General features: G+C 39.7%; 1 protein-coding gene across 3 annotated transcripts in view; it reads right to left on the minus strand.

Moving 5' to 3' along the window:
* Positions 1-17,002, minus strand: part of ctnna2 (catenin (cadherin-associated protein), alpha 2) — a 267,738-nt gene extending 250,736 nt beyond the window's left edge. Inside the window, exon 1 of one of the 3 annotated variants that reach the window (XM_020100468.2) lies at positions 16,579-16,987. The gene's annotated coding sequence lies outside the window, so the exon portion shown is untranslated. Of the gene's footprint in view, positions 1-16,578 lie in introns of all 3 variants that reach the window. The other 2 variants (XM_069530272.1, XM_069530271.1) reach the window with 2 other exon arrangements.
* Positions 17,003-18,402: the final 1,400 nt, after the last annotated feature.

The raw sequence follows: 18,402 nt of genomic DNA on the forward strand, positions 1-18,402 counted from the left end.
TGAAAACATATTGATCACAGCCATGATGTTGTTGCTCATGTGAGATCTTGCTTAGAAACACTTTCTGAAGGAATTACCACACAGATGGGCGGCACAGCTGCTCAGTCGTTAGCACTGCAGGCTCATGTAGAATGTCCGTATCCTCCCTTTTACAAGTGGGTTTACTCAAGGTGCTCCGTTTTTCCCCCACAGGCCATTTACTGTGCTTTAGTTACATTGGAGGCTGTGGTTGTGAATATGTGAGTCTGTGACGTAGCACCTCAATGGACTGACGAGTACGAAGTGTTTACTTTTAGTTTTTTACAATGATGGTTGGATTACCATACAAACAGACTGAAAACCGATCGTGTTCGAGATGCACTTTACTTGATAAATGAAAAAAAGAAGAAAAAAAACTGTCCGAAACACTGCACTCAGTGCTGACAAATCATAAAACCTTATAAAAACCTGCTTCACGTGCCTTTTCCTGCATTAGCTAATTCAAAGCTGCATCACTTTTTATGCCTCCTCCAACGTAGTACTGCTGTTGAATTTGGCACAACTGTGCAGAGTATGTAAGGAGCAGGGTAACATATGAACTGACATAACTATCACATGATACTTGTTTCTCTCATTACCCTTGATTATGTTGAATGTATTTCCTCGTCTAATTTGAGCTAAATATTCATAGAGAGTGGGAATGCTGGCAGGAAAAATAAAGTATTTATACACAGAGGCTGAGAGCAGCAGAACAAACATGTAACATCCTGTCACTGCTGACTGAACTGCATGTTTTGTTACAGTCACAGTTAGGACACACAACAATGAAGCAGAGGTAAGAAAGGCATCTGTAGCGAGCTTGCCACATGCCACCAGTGCCAATAAGTCAGCCCATTTATCAATGAATGTTCGTTCCTTTTGATACGTGTATGTTTTTTATTGACCATTAAACAATATTATTACCCTTGGTTCCTCCTTATGTCAGCTATTTTCAGAAATAATGCTGATGACATGGCAGAGGGAAAACTGCTAACGGATGTAAAGTAATTACCTCAGTCGAGGTGCGTGTTTAGAATATGTGTGTGTTGGAGGGGCAGGGTCTGACAAATGTTTGTACTCCTGCAAAGTTATAACCTCGCTGTTGTTCACAACACTCACGGCTTAGACAGAGCTTCAAGTTATCAGGGGGGAATCTGGGATAATATACACCACGACAAACAATGGTTAGATGTAAAATATGAAATGTGTCATTACATCCGCATTCCTGTCCGATTCTCCCCCTTTAAAATGAAACTTTGCCGAAATTAAGAGTTCATTCTTGTGATGTTTTATTTTTCTTCAATATGGCCTTTGTATTTCAACTGTAGGAGGTGCAAAATAGCTAATGTTTAGACTGCAAAAAACTAGCTAGCCAGCTAAAATAAAAAAGAACAATGCATGGGCCTTAGTTTTGTCAATTAATCAATTGGTCATTTGTCTGCAAAATGTAAAAAAAAAAAAAAGGTGTAAAAACATTAAATATAGCACCTTCAAATGTATAGGGAAAAATAAAAAACACACACATTTGAGAACAGGGTAGAGGAGAATTTAGATTTTCTTTTTTAAATCTAACTGAAAATGATTATTAATTATCAATATATTTTATATGACTACTATTGCTGGTGGGCCCTGTCTGTAGTAAAGGGATATTACATGATAATTAATTCATAATCAACTTTCACAAACTCAACAATAGATCTAATTTAAAAGGCCACCACTCCAAATTAAACTGAATTGATAACAACAGGCTCAGACACGTGCAGACACGGCCTCTGACAGTTCATTAAGATGTCCTTTCAGATGACAGTGAACACCAGCAACATTCCAATGACCCGTGGATTAAATCTTCTCAGGTAATGTAGTTTGTTAATTTGATTATAATTTAGTGGATTTTTTTCTTTTATCAATTTCACATCAACTGACACACCTAACATAGCTGAGGAACATCTTGGACTATCAGCATCCCAGAGTGAGCACTATGGCAAAGAAGGAAATCATGTTCAGACTACCTGAGGAAATGTGGGCTTTTACACCACAGCTAAACAAATTTGAGTCCCTCCTGGCTATGGTTGAGTGGTACCAGAGTTACCTTGGCATGAGCTGAACCCTTGTGTGAACTCCCTGCTAAGTACAAATCCAAAATCAACCAAGGAAAGTACAAAGAATGGCTTTTTTCAAGACCTCAGGGACCATTACTGTGAAGAACCTGTGATCCAGAACCTGAATTTTAGTCTTCTGTCATGAATATTGAGAAAAAAATACACAGTAAGAAGTATAAAACTCATAATCATTCATTACCATATTGAAGCATTCTATGCTCTTTTAATTTTCAACTGAGGCTATTTCTGCTTATGCCATGATTAAACAGCCACGTTCAAAGATTTTGACATTCAGAGTCGAGAGCTACCAGATGTGCCCTTTCTGCTAAATTACCATCTGACTACTAGCTTTAAAATAGAGTTCAACTTTTGCCAATTCTGAGTTTAAAGGTAAAGTCTAAATAGTATTATTTGCTGCGTGTGGACTTAATGTAAATGTATACTTGGTTGCTTACCTTGTTGTTTTTCTTGCCATTTGTTAGTTTTCCAAAAATAATTGATGTATGATTGTATTAATGAAGTAAAAATAAATCTCGAGGCCCTGTGTTGTTACATTGATTGTTTATAAGATGACTAACTGCAAAAAAGCTGTGGCAGGATGATCGGTGAGTCTCAACAAAGCCGGCAAACACAGCAGTGACAGTTAAGACAGATATTCTGCTGACTCAGAGCCGTGGTTTGTGAGTCTGTATTGATTGAGTGCCTCTCGTACAGAGCCACCCAGTACAGCGAGGTACTGGCAATACCAAAGAAAGCAGATGGCAATGACTATTCAACACAGTTGGCTCCACAAACACAAACAGAACCCCCCTGCTGCATCTGCACATGTGATGCCTGTTTTGGTCTTGTCGTTAAAGGGACTACTGCTCTGCATATATATTAGATTAAGCATCATTGATGAGTTCTAGATTTTTCTATCATTATGTATAGAGTCCCATATGCTTAGCTGTGATAGATTTTGCAATGGGAGAATAGAGGTTTGTCTTTAAATAAATATTTTACACTAATACTGGATGTGCGACTACAAGTTGCTTTTGTTTGTTAAGATTGTCATTGTGTCCGATTAGGTGATTATATCCATCAATTCTTACCGTGTCATGGTCTAGCGATATGACTACACTCTCCCAGATCAATCACTGTTTACTGTCTTTTATGACGTCACCAGAAAGGAAGGACAACGTAGCGCTGTCAGCTGTGCTCCTATTGGTCAACGTCACAGAATTAAAGAAACACTTTGTGAAAAAGTAATTAGGTGTCCCATATGCAGCAACGGTCGTCATCCATTATGACGTACTAAAAAAAATAGAACGACTGATTGTCACACCCCTATCCTTTGTTAATTCCTGAACCTACCAAATGCCCCACATTTTCTGACAGTGTTCTAATGTTCATTTGATGTCTACTTTTGTTAAACTAAGAAAAATAATAAACCCTTATGTTTGTATTTTTCTACATCGACATCAATGTGCTCCAGTGATGCACACAACCCTACACGCTGGTAAACTGAATACAGTGTGACTACAGTTTATCCTCTAAGTTGTATAGTTTGTCCCTTTATGGTCACACTTTGAAATACTTTTCATTTTTACCTTCATAGCAATGTCAGCATATCAAAATCCTGTCTTCCCTCCATCTAGTAGCTGAAAACACACTACTGCATCCTACCAAGTGCTCCTTGAGTGGAGCAGCATCATTCATCCTGGCCTCTGCCACTGCTCCATCTGCTGCTGCACCATCGCTCAGTCTCTAACAGGAAGCCACACACTCTACACAGCTTCAAAGATCAGCAGATTGGTCATTCTAACCAGACAGACCATAACTTACTCATAAAGCTTTTACCAATTTACATGATAATGAGAGCCACCTGAACTTTTGTTTCCTCCCACAGTGAGCAGATGCAGTAAAGACAAATCTCTCAATCCCCCCCACACTGTGTATGTGTCCATGTGGCTGTCGCCAGTGCATCTTAACCCTGACAGACTGGTGACATGTCCAGGTCACTAGACGGTGGGACAGGCTCCAGCCCACCAACAGCATTGAAAAGAATAAGCAGGTAAAAATGAATGAATAGATGGGTGGATTTTTAGTATTTACAATTCACCTAATACATCTACCATGTTGGATATATCAAGCAATGAATTTCCTACCAAACTAATTTCCGCCAGTTGCCATTTTTAGTGGTGTTGAGACTGAACTCCACTTGTAAAAAAAGAATCCACTCAACAAAGTCTGTGTGTATTTGGATTTTACTGAAAAGGGCTTTTTTCATTTGTTTTTAAGATATGCCAACATTTTCTCATAGTCGCTTGCCAAATTTTTATAGACGTGGCCTAGTTGACATTATTTGGCTGTCATAAATCTTGAAGGCTGTCTGTAACGCAGCCAAACAACTTACAGTAAGTGACGCATTCACCTACCGACTGAGTGACCCTGCAAAATTTAACTACACCTTCAATATAAATGACACTAAAACAAAAGAAATGTAAATGGTCATTTCAGAACCATAACATTTATGTGATGCAGTTTGTTTTACTGCAGCCCAAATATTTTGGATATGATTTAGGTGTCTGCCATAAATCATGGGCTTAGCCCATCAATGTGACTGTGTACAGTAGATATGTGTATTGTGGTGGAGATCTAGATAAAAATGTAGATCAACCCTTAACATCTGCATCTCACATATATGCTATTAGCAGCAGAGACAAATAAAACGCATATTTAGCAAAGTCATTCGGATTTAGTCATGTATTTAGTAATCGAGTACATCCACTGCATATTCATGATTTCAATGTACTGCTTTGGGGTGGGGTCACAAACTCTTATTTCACAACCTCATCTGATGGTCTTAAAGGGCAGAATCCAAAAGTCTAAATCAAGACTGCTCTCCCTTTGAGTCCATGTTGGCTGGGATTAATGTCACTACATGAATGTATTAACAAACGAGGTTAATACACGATAAGCATTCGGGGAGCAGCAAAAAATAAGGTCAAACCAAGTGCTACAACCAGCTGGGTTTAGTATTTTTCAATCCCCAATGTTTATTTACATTGAGCAACAGCGCAAAATTTACACAACAAATACATAAGAGCATCAAGTAACAATCACAAGGTTACAGCCGTGACATATGACTTGCTGTTTATAAGATTTTTTAAAAAGCTGTTTTGATGTTTACTGTATTATAAAACTGTGAGATGCAAAGGAAAGCTGCCTCACTGTGGAATATTTCTGACAAGAGTGACAAAAACTCTGAACAAAGACAGTCCTTGGGACTGAGAGTGTATTAATATTTTACTTCTGACATGCAAACTGATCAAACATTTTAATTTACTGCAAGATTGCTTCATAGACAGACATGAGTCAAAATTCAAAGCAAGATGTCAGGAGAGATGGGCTCCCAGTGAAGTTCAGCTGAGTCTTTGTCTCAACACAATGTGGGTAAAATGCTTTTAACATTGTATATTTAACGGGCTTTAATATAGACATCACCTTTTTTCTCAGAATATCTTCAGCCCTGCAGATTTGCACACACAGGGATAACTGTCACAGATAAAAAATATTCTAAAATGTCAACTCTGCCTGTGCTGCATAAAATTGGCAAAACAGCTTGTTCACCATACAACACTAACTTTGGGGCTAAAATCCCTGTCATTTGTCATTATGGAAAGTTTATATGCCAACACTGCACTGACCTAGATTCAGAGCAAGTTAAGCGCATACTAACTTGTGTAGAGCAGTGGGGGAGTCTCTAAAAGCAGAAGTCAAGGCTCAACCTGTCATATCGCTGCTCTCCAGAGCCATGTTCACAGAGCGGCCAAAATAGGCTGATCAAAGTGGAGCACAAACCTGTGAAATTCTTAAAGCAGGCAGGTTCTTCCTGATTCAAAAGCCGTCTTTAAAAGCATAACACATTCACTGCAACAATGAATTATCTCTCTCAAAACAGCTACACCTCTTCTGAAAACACCAGCCCCCTGCTTGGATGGAAGGTGTCCATAAAAATCTGATATTGGGTCACTTAAAAACAAGTTTGACATAAGGTACCTGCAAGCCAGTATCTGTCCGATCTGGTGTTTTACAACATATTTTCAAAACCCAATCGTATCTGTCCTTCTTTCTCCTCTAAATATCCTGTATACAGCCCAGAATTCATCTTAGCACAGAAGTTTCATTACAGAGTGCATTATTTCACAGATACATACATACATACACACAAGGAAAGCAGCCAGAGTCATACATAATGAGACATTCAAATCTCATATTTATGTGCGACAAGTGATTTCATATTTTCAAGTTTTTCATTTGTGTTAAGGATTAATTACACCAGTGATAAAATGGTTATTAGTGAATGTACAAAATAGATGAATAAATATTTGGGTATACTGTGAGGGGGCTTCAACATATTCCATTATGGTAGCACTGACATATTCCAGCCTTGTCTTGAGCTTGGTACTTGCTAACAGGTTATCTTCTCTCTGTGCATGCTAAAAAAAGGAAGTCATGAATTCTTTATGTATTCCAGGTGGTTTGTGAGGAACTACATCTCTTCTGTACAGTTACCCAAAAGCATTCCATACTTTAGCAGACATATTCGATCTTTTAGCAGGTCTTGCACTTATGCATTGCATTAAAACTTAACTATGGACGTGTTTGATGCTTAGCGCTGACACAATCATTATAATGATATCTCAGTTTCATGCTTGGGATGCATGACATGGCCAGCTTTCAAGCAAATGTGCCATTCTAGCAATCAATATAATGCTAGTCAAGAGATGTACTATGGAATTATAATCCACAACCAAAAGAACATGCCAGATTAGAAAGATGCCTCTGCCTCTTTTCCCTTAACTTGATTTGACTAACTAATTTGGCAGACTGGTTTGGCTGGTTCCTCTGTTACAACATGAGAATTTCTGCCATTCACTGCACGAGCAGTACTTTGCAATGGAACCACAATGAGAAAATCATATCATACATTGTATGAGCAGCGTTTTGGTTGATGTTTCCAACTGATATAGTAGTACCTGTGCAATGTTTTGTATGTATTTACAATGTATTTAAGTAGATATTATTGTGACTCCAATAGTCTGCAGAAAATACAAACTTAGGCCCAGACACAAGGTCTGAAAGTTAGAGAAGAGTATCTCAAAGCAGGAGATGATGTGGTGGATTTCAGTGGCTGGATGTTGCAGTCACAGCACAGGATGAACACTCGCCTACCTCCCAACTACTCCCAATGACAAACTCTTAAATGAATGGCTATAGTTTGAGCAAATATCAATCAGTCCTTTGCCGGGCTATTACTGCCAAATCTATCTCTGACCACAACTACCCTGTAGTTGACATAATTATGTCATTCTATCGACTGTGTCAATATAAAATGGCCAAAGAATAGGAGGTGGCTGCTTTCCAGTGTAATCACATTTCTTTGCCAAAATGATCAGGTTCAAACTGTCATGTTAATTACTAGCACATGGCAAGATCCACAACCTCGCAGGAATTCTGTCAGTTGTTCTCGGAGCAGGGTGGAGAAAATTGACAAATAATTATATTTTTGTTTGCATTTTGCATGCACACATACAAACTATTGATCAGAGTTGGATCTTTAAAATTGACTCCACTATTTGAGATCTATACATTTCGTTTGTTCAAAAGAAAACTCCAAAGGGAAACTACAATCACTGGAAAACTACATTTTTGTCATCTGACACACTCATCTACAACACATACACTAGCCATACTTTGAAAACAAACCAGACTAACTAAGTTTTATTCATTAATCTATCGCTAAATCTCCCGCATTGCGGGTGAGGTCTTTGCTTTTCTCATCATTCAGAGCAGTACTTTCAAGGACCAATTTAACGCTTGTTTGGCAAACCCTATTGATACAAGCTGAATTTAAAAAACTTTCCATTCTGACCTTTGGCAGCTGCAGCCATCGTCTGCACTTTGTTAAGTAAAAGAGGTTTCTAATAGCCGTTGGACACAAGTGTTTTGACAGGATGATAATGCATTTCCCATCAGTATGAATGGGATAATGAGTGTGGTCAGACCTGGCTTTGTAACCCTGCGAATCAACACTGCCGACATGTTCAGCTTTGAGTTGGATGAGGGAGCACAGGTTTTGGTGAGACCTATGGGATTTGTATATGTTGTACTTGAATGATATACCTAGAAGAGTGTAGATATTGGTAGTGACTCAACCCTCTTAACCATTAAGTCTGCTCCTCTTAATCTTACAGAAATTTGAATATATATTAATATTAACACTCCAAATGTGAATGAACAAAGGGAACACCACTCAGCTCTCTCTCCTCTGTTATCAATGACAGCCGCAAGTTCTTTACAACAGTTTAAAGAACCATGACTATACTATGTACTGCCATGGGATTAACCCATATCAGTGCAGTCATCAGTTAGTGTCGTGAGATTAACCCATAACAGAGGTCTAATAGAAATGGGTCCTACACGGGTTGAATAAAGGTTTATGATCCCACAGCATGGGGTTGGTGTCTGACGCTGGTATATAGTTATGAATAATGTCAAAGCTATCTTGCATGCTTGAAATCTTCTACTCGATAATCACCATGATTTTTTCCGCTATTCAGGTCAACCTTTCTCAAGTTGATTTAAAACAATTACACCATTCAGAGCTTTGTAGGTGAGAAGACTGAGGATGGAGGCAGAAAATAAGTTAACAGAAAATTGTGCTTGCATGAATAAGCTTGAAGCAGCTATACAACTCGGCCTTGCCTCAGGACATACAGCAGATCATCCAGTAACCAGAAGTTGCCTAAAGCCTGTGTCCTTGGGCAAGACACTGTACCCCCAAATTGCCCCTGACAGCTGTGTGGGGGAAGTGCTTGGTCATGGTTTGTGGTCAATAAGGTTAGAAAGGGAATATATAAATACAGTCCATCTACTATTCACCCAAACCTCAATAAACCTACAAAACATTAGCTCCTGGCAACATCTCCCAGGGCTTGCATGTCAACTGAAAAGGACAGCAGCAGAGGTCAGTTGCTACTGATTCATCAAAACAAAACTAGGAGGGTGCTTAAAGAATCCATTCTTCCAACAACGGGCAGTTGAAACAAAACCTTCTTGGTGGTTGACATAACACTCATCCCACTGAGGAAATAGCATTAAACACATAAATTCAAAGTCACATAATAATGACGGGAAATAAAACTGCATGAATTTGTAATACCAGTTATAAACCAAATATACCTTGTGTCTTCTTAACATTTGTAACACATTATTTAATGTCCATCACATACATATTATCTTTATGGTAATATCTGTTAAAAAATTAACTCCCAGTGGAATTCACTGTCCTGTTGCTCTTTGAATGGATTAAAATACTGAGTTAACGATGGGTAACAGTGAGGGACTGTATATGTGTGAAAGAATAATATAACAGGAAGCAAACTTTGAGGGTAATTTTTGGGAAAGTGAGAAAGAACACTGAAAAATGCATGCACTCATTGCACTGTCAATTTCTGAGAATATCAGTAAGCAGCTGGCACATTCTAAGTCTGTAACACCCCAGTTTTTGGTTTATTTATAGAATAGATCTTTCTTATCTTGACTTATGAAATGTATGTGTTTAACTTCTGAAAAAGAAAATTAATTATACGTCCCCCAGCTTTCCATTCCTTCCAAGCTCCTAGGCTAAACCCTGGGTGTCAAATCCCAGAATCGCCCCTGGTCAGCATATAGATTTTTTGTGAGGCAAGAGAAGAAAAGCAGCCGCCCAACAATAGAAAAGTTAATGCACCAAGACCGAGCATTCACAATGTGATGGGGGAGGAGCTGGGACAATACTCGCAGCCAGCACTGCTCCCAGATGTTGTCTGTGGTGGGGGTGTAGAGAAGAGAGTGTGAAAGAGAGAAAAGTGAGGAACCGGGAGGTCAGACCAACTGAGAGGATAATAGAATTACATGGCCTCTAGCTAGATATTTTTTATGGAATCAAACAACAACAAGGTGGCACAATGAAGGAGTGTGTGAGAACTTTCTAGTACCAGGAATATGGCCTCTCACAGCAAAGAAAAAAAAAACACTGTGCAAGTGAGGAAGGGCCAGAATGTTTGCAGACAAACTACCCCCAGTTTACCAAACTGCCTTGTTAGTGTGCCAATGCCAACAAGCTACATCTAAAAAGATTATCAAATTCCTGTCGGTATGGAAGCGAGACTAGTTTCAGTCCAAGAATTACTGAACCCACAAATCCTCTCCTCATAATTGTATTAATTAACAGGTAGAAATGAATTATGTTTTTCAGTACACTGAGTTAAAGAAAGGAATATTTCACACTCACCCAAGAAGAGTATAGATTTGACAAGGGAAAACAGGGAGTAGGATCAGTTGCTGAGTAATTACTACATATCCTAATTATCTAATACAACAACATTATTATTTTAGCATTATGGGTATATTTGTGTTTCATCCTTCCATCCATCATCTATTATACTTCTCCTTTAAGGGTCTTGCACTGGAGCCAATCCCCACTGAGAGGGTATCATAGGGACAACATACAGAGACCACCAATCTCAAACTAACCTTACCCCAATCTACAGGTCTGTGGACTGTGGTAGATGCCAGTGTGTGGAATAAAACTCACACTGACAGAGAATTTGCAAACTCCACACGGAAAAGGATTTGAACTAGGCACCAGTGGGCCACCTGTACATGTGTTATATATAAAGTAGTCATCATTATGGCAGCTTCCAATGGTAAAATCAAGCCATTGTGGATGACTAACACTACCCGAAATGAATCAATTTCTTACCATGGCTGTGAGTTTCAAAGTGACTTGGACATACAGCTTCTACTTTAAAAAGAGTGTCTTTGATGTTCAGAGTTCAGGCTGAGTCTGCATGAAGAATATAGATGATTAGAATGAGGCTATAAAGGTGAGGATCTAATCCACATCAGCTGGAAAAATGCTTTGGTGTCACTTTATACACTCAGAATAGAAGAATTATAATTTTATTCTCTCAACTATCAGAACATAAAAACTCCTTCTGCTCTGCTCACTGATACGATTAAAACACACAGGTAATTCCACCCCTTAAATGAAGTTGTAATCACAGAACAACTTTAAATTTGTATAGAGAGCTGCCTGGTTTCTGTGCCTGGCTAGTTTAATGATTTTAAACACTTGATCAAATGGGGACCAAGGCTCAAAGCAGCGTGCAGATTAACTGCATGTTCACAGGGCTTGACGTTCACATGATCTTACTGTATGTTCACTTCACATAAGAAATAACTATATCCATCAAGTATATAAAAATAAGAGTAAACCAAGTTGATTGTTGGCAGGATTCGGCAAAAAATACAGATAAGAATTCCACAACACGCAATAAAAGGATGGGAAATAGGCCAAGAAAGAACTCATTAAATGTTGGTGTGAATCCGGACAAAAGGGTGGATCAGAGAGTTCTTTATCACTTTCTTACACATTGTGAGATGTTTTGCCATTTTCTCAGATTCCCCAGGTAATACATGAATCTTGAAGAAAAGGAGACTAATATCCTTGAGTGTCAGCAATTTGGTGCAGCTTGATTGAATTTAAGGAGACTGTTAAGCCTTAGAGGTATGCACTTTGCAGAGAGCCATTCTAGTTTATTTCAGTTTTTCTGTAGCACAATTTTTTTACCAACATGAATACACATAATTTAAATTTCAAACAGCTTGAAAAATATAAAAGCTTTATATCAGAATGCAAATTAAGAGTTTCAGCAGCTGGCCTCCGAGAGATAATTTTATTTCAAGCAGTTTCACCACCACATGAAACTGACCACTGTGGTGAAACTTGCCTGCACTGTAAGTCTGACAAGTCAATGCTGTAACTCATGACAGTTACACCGCCAAAGGTCAATTTATACAACAAACTTACCATACACAAATGCACAAGCAAACAAGCTGCATGAAAACAATAAAATGTGTATGATAGATCTGTTTGCCATAAGAGGAGTGACACAAGACCTGGACCTAACATAATCAAGTCAACCTCACCTCCAACACTGGTGAGATAGTTTGTTGGCCAAGAGGATAGGATTCGGACGATTCTGAGATGCCATTAAAAATGTAGCTGCAACCTGAATACAAGATCCGAGCCGCATGAGAAATTAAATTTTGATTAAATATTTCCCCACAAGTAAAGCCGCAATGGGGAGCACATACTTTTGCACTTTTCATTTATTTAAATCTCATCAGCTTCATAAGAAACACACAGAACATCAGCCTCACATCTGATGTTTTGTTTTGCTTTGTGAGCAGTTTCTTGGTGAAATTCAACCACACCCACTTGCAGACTTACAAGTAATGGATGGACGGATTGATTTATTTAATGATTGTCCTATTGAGAATAAAGCTTGGCTGTAACAATATAAATTTTGACTGCAACAGCCCTTTTTGCAGAGCACTGTGGGGAGTGGGTGTGGTCTGAGAGCATGAAAAGACATGAAAGGGGACTAAAGCGAATAACCTCATTCTTTCTTTCTGCACCAAACTGCTGCTGACACTATACTTTTCAGCATTGCTGGATCATTTACTGTACAGTCCCAATTGAATTAAGGAAGTTTACTTTTCTTTTTTTATTGTCTACATGGTCCACTGAGGGATTATGTCACATATTCAGTTCAGGAAACAGCTGATTAATCAAACATAAGCCCATGTCACATATTATAAGCTCAAGTAACAGGTGTTTGAAAATGACAAGAAAAGGGGACGTTACATCTTAAAACAATCACTATCATACTGTATATATTTCACTCTTAAGCCATTTTCAGACATGAATGCCAGAAAAGGTTCAAACAATTAGATCTAGACATTAGCCCTTCTTTTTTAAACAAAGCAGTAAGAGTCAGACATGTTCACAACAACACGAAATTGTCTGGGGTTTCAGTTGAGGGGTGGCACCTGGGTATAACATACAGGAGACCGGAAATGACACGTAAATTTCACTGTTGCATCTTATTACCAAAAGCTCTAGAATCTTGTTTTAGAAGTCTTTCTAAGCTGACGTCTTTGTCGACATACTCTATGTTTATGGTGCTTCTGTATGGAGATCTTTGCAGTCTGAAATTCATTTTTTATTTAGTTTTGTATGCCTTGCATGTTAGAAACATCAACACACAAACTCGCTGGCATGTGTATTCTCACATGGGCTCACTCTTACATTCTTCAGACATTTTACTACGGGGCTACTGGGAAAAGTTCAGCAAAATGTCCTGAGCAACTGACTCAGACATTTGCTCTCTAAAATACACCCCCATCTGGATAATTTGAGGAGAAAGTGAGTTCAGTTCATGTCTGAAAGCAGAATAACTGTAACAACTCTTCCATACATTTGACATTGAAGAGTAATCATCTGTCCTCACACGGAGACCAATCATATACTATGTGAAATAACTGTTAAGCTAAAAACCTGGTGAGTGTTTGTTGTCGGGTCAGCATAGCTCCTCACTGCAGCATTAGGGGAACACAAACCCCTGGGATTAGGGGAGTTAAAATAGATGTGGTAAACAGTAATACCACAACTATTGACAACTATCTATTGCCTCATCTCATCAACAATATCAAACATTTGTGCAAGAGCTGGAGCAGACGGCTTGAGAGGAGAGGCAATCCTGTTCCAGTTAGCGGGGGATGCCATGGCTACCTCCAAGCTCTGCTTCAGTACAACAAACAGGGGGGGTTCCGTGGTGTTCATCCAATATCCCTTCCTCTCCCAGGAGACGGGGAACACAATGCACTCCTGGCTACCATTGATTGAACAGTCTCACCCATAAATTATGGCTTTTCCTTATCCACAGTAACAGAAACAGTTTTTTTCTTTATTGCAAATGGCACACACTAACTAAGCCAAAACATTCCAGTTATTACAGGGGTGTCAACTCCTGTAATTTGGTTCTTCCTCAGTGTTGTACTTCTAAAATTCAAACCAAATTAGTTTGTCAAGTCTGTCCAGGGGTTCAGTAAAAGTAATGATAAAACATCTTGTCAATTACTAAATCATGAATTGCATTGGTCGACAGCATTATCCTGAATGTGGGAAGTAGTTTACTATAAAATGAAAGAGAGATTATCCCAAAGGTAAAACAAATGAGCCTTGTGTAAAAAGATGGTCTTAAGCAGATGGTCGGACAGAGATACACATATGCCGTTATTTCCCGAAGGGCAGTTAATAGTCTGTCCCTGCTTAGAAGTCTGAAATCACTTTTTTTGTCTTGTCTTCCTCATATTTAGTTTGTTCTTCCACGTCATGCCGTTTTATGCCACATAATAGGATGGGAAATGATAAAAATGTGTTGTAAGTGACGGAGAGGGACAGATAATAAACAACAATTTTGATAATGAGTTAGTCCATTATATCATTTTGCAAGGATAAGTGATATAACTGGCCCCACCTTCTCAAATGTGAGGATTGGCTGTTTCATTGTAAATATAATGTATTAGACTTTTGGTCAGAAGCAATTTAGAGATATCACATTATACTCTCGGAAAATGTCACCAACATTAGTCACTTTTTCCCAATACATGGACTAAATCAATATATTACTTTATATGATATATAGGCAAAGTTAATGCACCCATATATTGAGGATTACACTAAACACTAAGACAATATTATTCCACTGAACACTTTATTTTATGTAGCTTGTAATTTATAGGCAGTATATTAGCATTCAGGTACACATTATATGGGGTGGTAAGTGTTTAATTGTAATTCTTCCTGCGGACACCCATTAGTCAAGCAAACTGTATAAACTTGATGGATGACAATATCATTAAATACAGTTGGAAGAATCTCTTTTTTTAATACTTAGTTTTAAGAAAAACATATAATAACTTTTTAAGCAAATTGTACTTATTTGATTCTTGCTGTTCTGGTTTTGTACCCTCATGGTTGATGGACTTCTTGTAAGTTGCTTTGGATCAAATCACCAGCTAAATGAAATGTTATGTAATGTAATGCTGACAAAAACTGTCTCTACTGTATATTAACATTCACCTAAAATCTGCTTACAATGACATTGTAGTCCATCGTACCACTAATCATTGCTAACAATAGGGACTTAAAAAATACAGTATCACTGATCAGAACTGACTCGTCCTTTACAGACTGTCCGCTCTTCCAGAGTAAACATATGGAGAAAAAACGGCCCATGCAACTGAGCATGCCTGCTTGCCAATCCAGAGTTCAGATTCTAAATCTGGCTACTATGTGACCCCTGGAGGCCTCTGGGATTCCATATCTCCAGTTACAGGGAAGACTGAGAGTGGGGCACAGTAACTCACACTGGGTCAAGAGGGGGCTGGGGGGGGGGGGTCACAAAAGCTTTGGACTGACTCCTGCTGCTATAATACAAGCACTGCTGAATGCACATGGACTGGATGCAGCAGGACCACCACCAGCAACACACACACACACACACACACACAGAGAGAGAGAGAGAGAGATCATTTGAAGTTTTCCAATTGCTAACGAATGGAACTTATTAAACCATATCGGAGCAGTGGGCACATACAAGTTATTGATCACTGGAAAACAGGCATTGGTGCATGAGCTGAACTTCCCTGCACATGATTTGCTGTTAAATAAAAAACTTTGAATGTTGGTTCAATTGATGGTTCTCACTGATAACAGAGAGACTTCACTGTACAGCGACGTTACACCTGCAGGGCAGCGATGTGTCCTCCGCTACTTCGTTTGATTTGAATTAGAAGAATTAAAGAAATTACGAAAACGTGCCATAAACTAAATGTGACTGCTAATTTGATTTGATTTGATTTTTTTAAACTGTGTGTAATTAAACAAAGAGGTGAAATTATCAGAGACATTTAGGAGCGCTGTAATTACGCAAAAAAAAAAAGTATGCTAACGTTTTGTGTTGTTTTTAACGAAAGGGAGCGGGGGGCTTCGCTAACCTGCGGTTAGCAGCCGTTATTTCACTGGCATAAAAAGTAGCCGGTGACAGCTAGGTTAGCTTAGCCTAGCATCTTAGCATGTCTGCACCCTCCAGCCTCAGAGGGTCGGAGCAGCCGTTCAGCACTCGGCTTCTGGATAGCAGAGCCCGGACAGCGGCTCCGGTAGCAGAGAGGGCGACGCTGAGATTTTAGCTAACGGGGGTTGAAGGGAAAATAGCAGCCGATAAAGCTAATGAAAAAAAAAGGCAATGGACGCCTGTTGTGGTACAAGGAGGCGCGAATGGTTTTCTTAATGGGTGGGTTTGTATTTACTCTTGTTACCCCCTCGCCGACGAGCTAAAGCACAACGATGAATGGACCTCGCCTGTGAGCTAATGTTAGCGGCACGGCGGGTCAGCCAGAGCGAGAGGGTGTACATGCTACCAGACTGCTAGCGGAGGAAAAAAAAAAAAAAAAAAAAACACAATACAACACAACACAATCACATCAGCCCCGGTTGACAAGCCCCCAGCTGACCACCCACCTTTCACCGTGGAAGATGACAGTTCGTGCGGGTCCTCAGGCTGTGCACCGCGCTGCGCTTCTTCACCGAGTATTCCCCAGAACAGAAGTGTCCTCTGCTCGGCTCCAGACACAGCGAACGGGGGGAACGAGCAAAATCGACTGGATCCCGACGCTTTCCTCGCGGCTGTGGTGCTGAATCTGAGCCGAACACGCTCCCGTCTGTCGGCGTCTGCTCGGAGATGCCTCCTCCTCCTACGGCTGCCTGCCAAATAATGAGCCCTTCCAGCGCCGCCGAGCACCGCAGCACAGCGGGGCAGGTGCAGATGATGGTGCGCTAGTAGCGGAGAGTCTTGCGATATAGTGGGCCTGTGCGCTGGATCCCCGGGTTGTCAAGTCTCGGCTCTCGACGTTTGGACGCATGCGTGGTTCCTGGCGTAAAAAGAGGCTGCGCCCCCGTGACGCGCCCCCGCCACTGTGCACATCTCATTCAGGGAGGGGCACTGACTCCAGCTGTGGTGCATCTCACTGTGGTAATACTGTTACACAGAGACACCATGTCAATACCACACAAAGACTTGTTGTACAACTGGCTATTGCAGAAGTAGTGTTTGCTGTAGGAGATAACAGCTGATTAACAGGAACATCAGGTGTCAAGAGGATGGAATTAGGTTTCAAATGAGTCATTTTAATAAATAGTTTAATGTACAATAATGTGAGCAGGTAGAATTTATAACAGCAATTTGAAAAAGGCTTAAATTTAAGCGATGTAAATGAAAAAATATCAAATAATATTAATCGTCTTCATATGAGAACACTATTATTTCCTTTTAAAGGGACAGTTCACCCAAGAATGAAAATTCCCTACTCAACACTATGCCGATGGAGCCGGAGGGTGAAGTGTTTGAGTCCACAAAACACGTTTGGAGTTTCAGGGTTAAACAGTGTTGCAGCCAAATCCAATACAATTGAAGTAAATAGTGACAGATTCTTCAAATGTGTCATCCAATTGTCCATAAGCCCCAACATTCAAATTCGACTCACAACAAGGTAATTTACAGCATGTTTTCAGCCTAAATGTCCGCTGTGATCGGAGCATGAATGTGGCTCAAGAGGAGGATTTCAGAGGACATGTCTTTGTTGAAGTCCATGATATGAACACATCAATCCCCACAAATATGTCAAGACCTGCCTTTTTATTCCTGCTTCTAATCAGAATTGTATTTATGTATTCTATTTATCTAAATATCTTTGACTATTTCACTGTCAATCTCTTTACATTATTTTAATTTTAAAAATTCTGAATTCAGTCCTTTTTTTCTCGATGATTCTGTAAAGCACTTTGTGTAACATTGTTTGTATAAAGTTATAAACATAGTCACAATGATTGACACACATTTAACCATATATTGACCTTAATATTATCCATACGACTTCTCCTCCACTCATCTGTTTCTGGGTCCCCGCTTCAGCAGCCCAGCATGCAAGGTTTTCAGGGTATCCTCGGAACAGCTGTCCTCCAGCTCTACCTGGGGGAAAGGATGAGACTTTTTCAGGTTAGATGGGATTTCATGTTAACTCTGCATATTCTCAGTCTGCCCCCACAGCTTTCTTCCACCTGGACATGCCCAGAATATGTCCACAAGGAGGCTGTCAGGAGGCATCCTAATCAAGATGCCAGTGCAAAATAACTGAGCCCTTTTCCCTGTCATGGAGAGGATGGGGAGTTTCGACTCGGAACTCTCTCCAGTTATCTGCAGCTCCTCACTCTGTGTGAGCCTGGATACACCGTAAAGGAAACTCATTTTGGCCGCTGCCCAGAGCTCATGACCATAAGTGATGTTGG

This window comes from Paralichthys olivaceus, chromosome 8 (assembly GCF_024713975.1).
Source record: "Paralichthys olivaceus isolate ysfri-2021 chromosome 8, ASM2471397v2, whole genome shotgun sequence".
Classification (NCBI taxonomy): Eukaryota; Metazoa; Chordata; class Actinopteri; order Pleuronectiformes; family Paralichthyidae; genus Paralichthys; species Paralichthys olivaceus.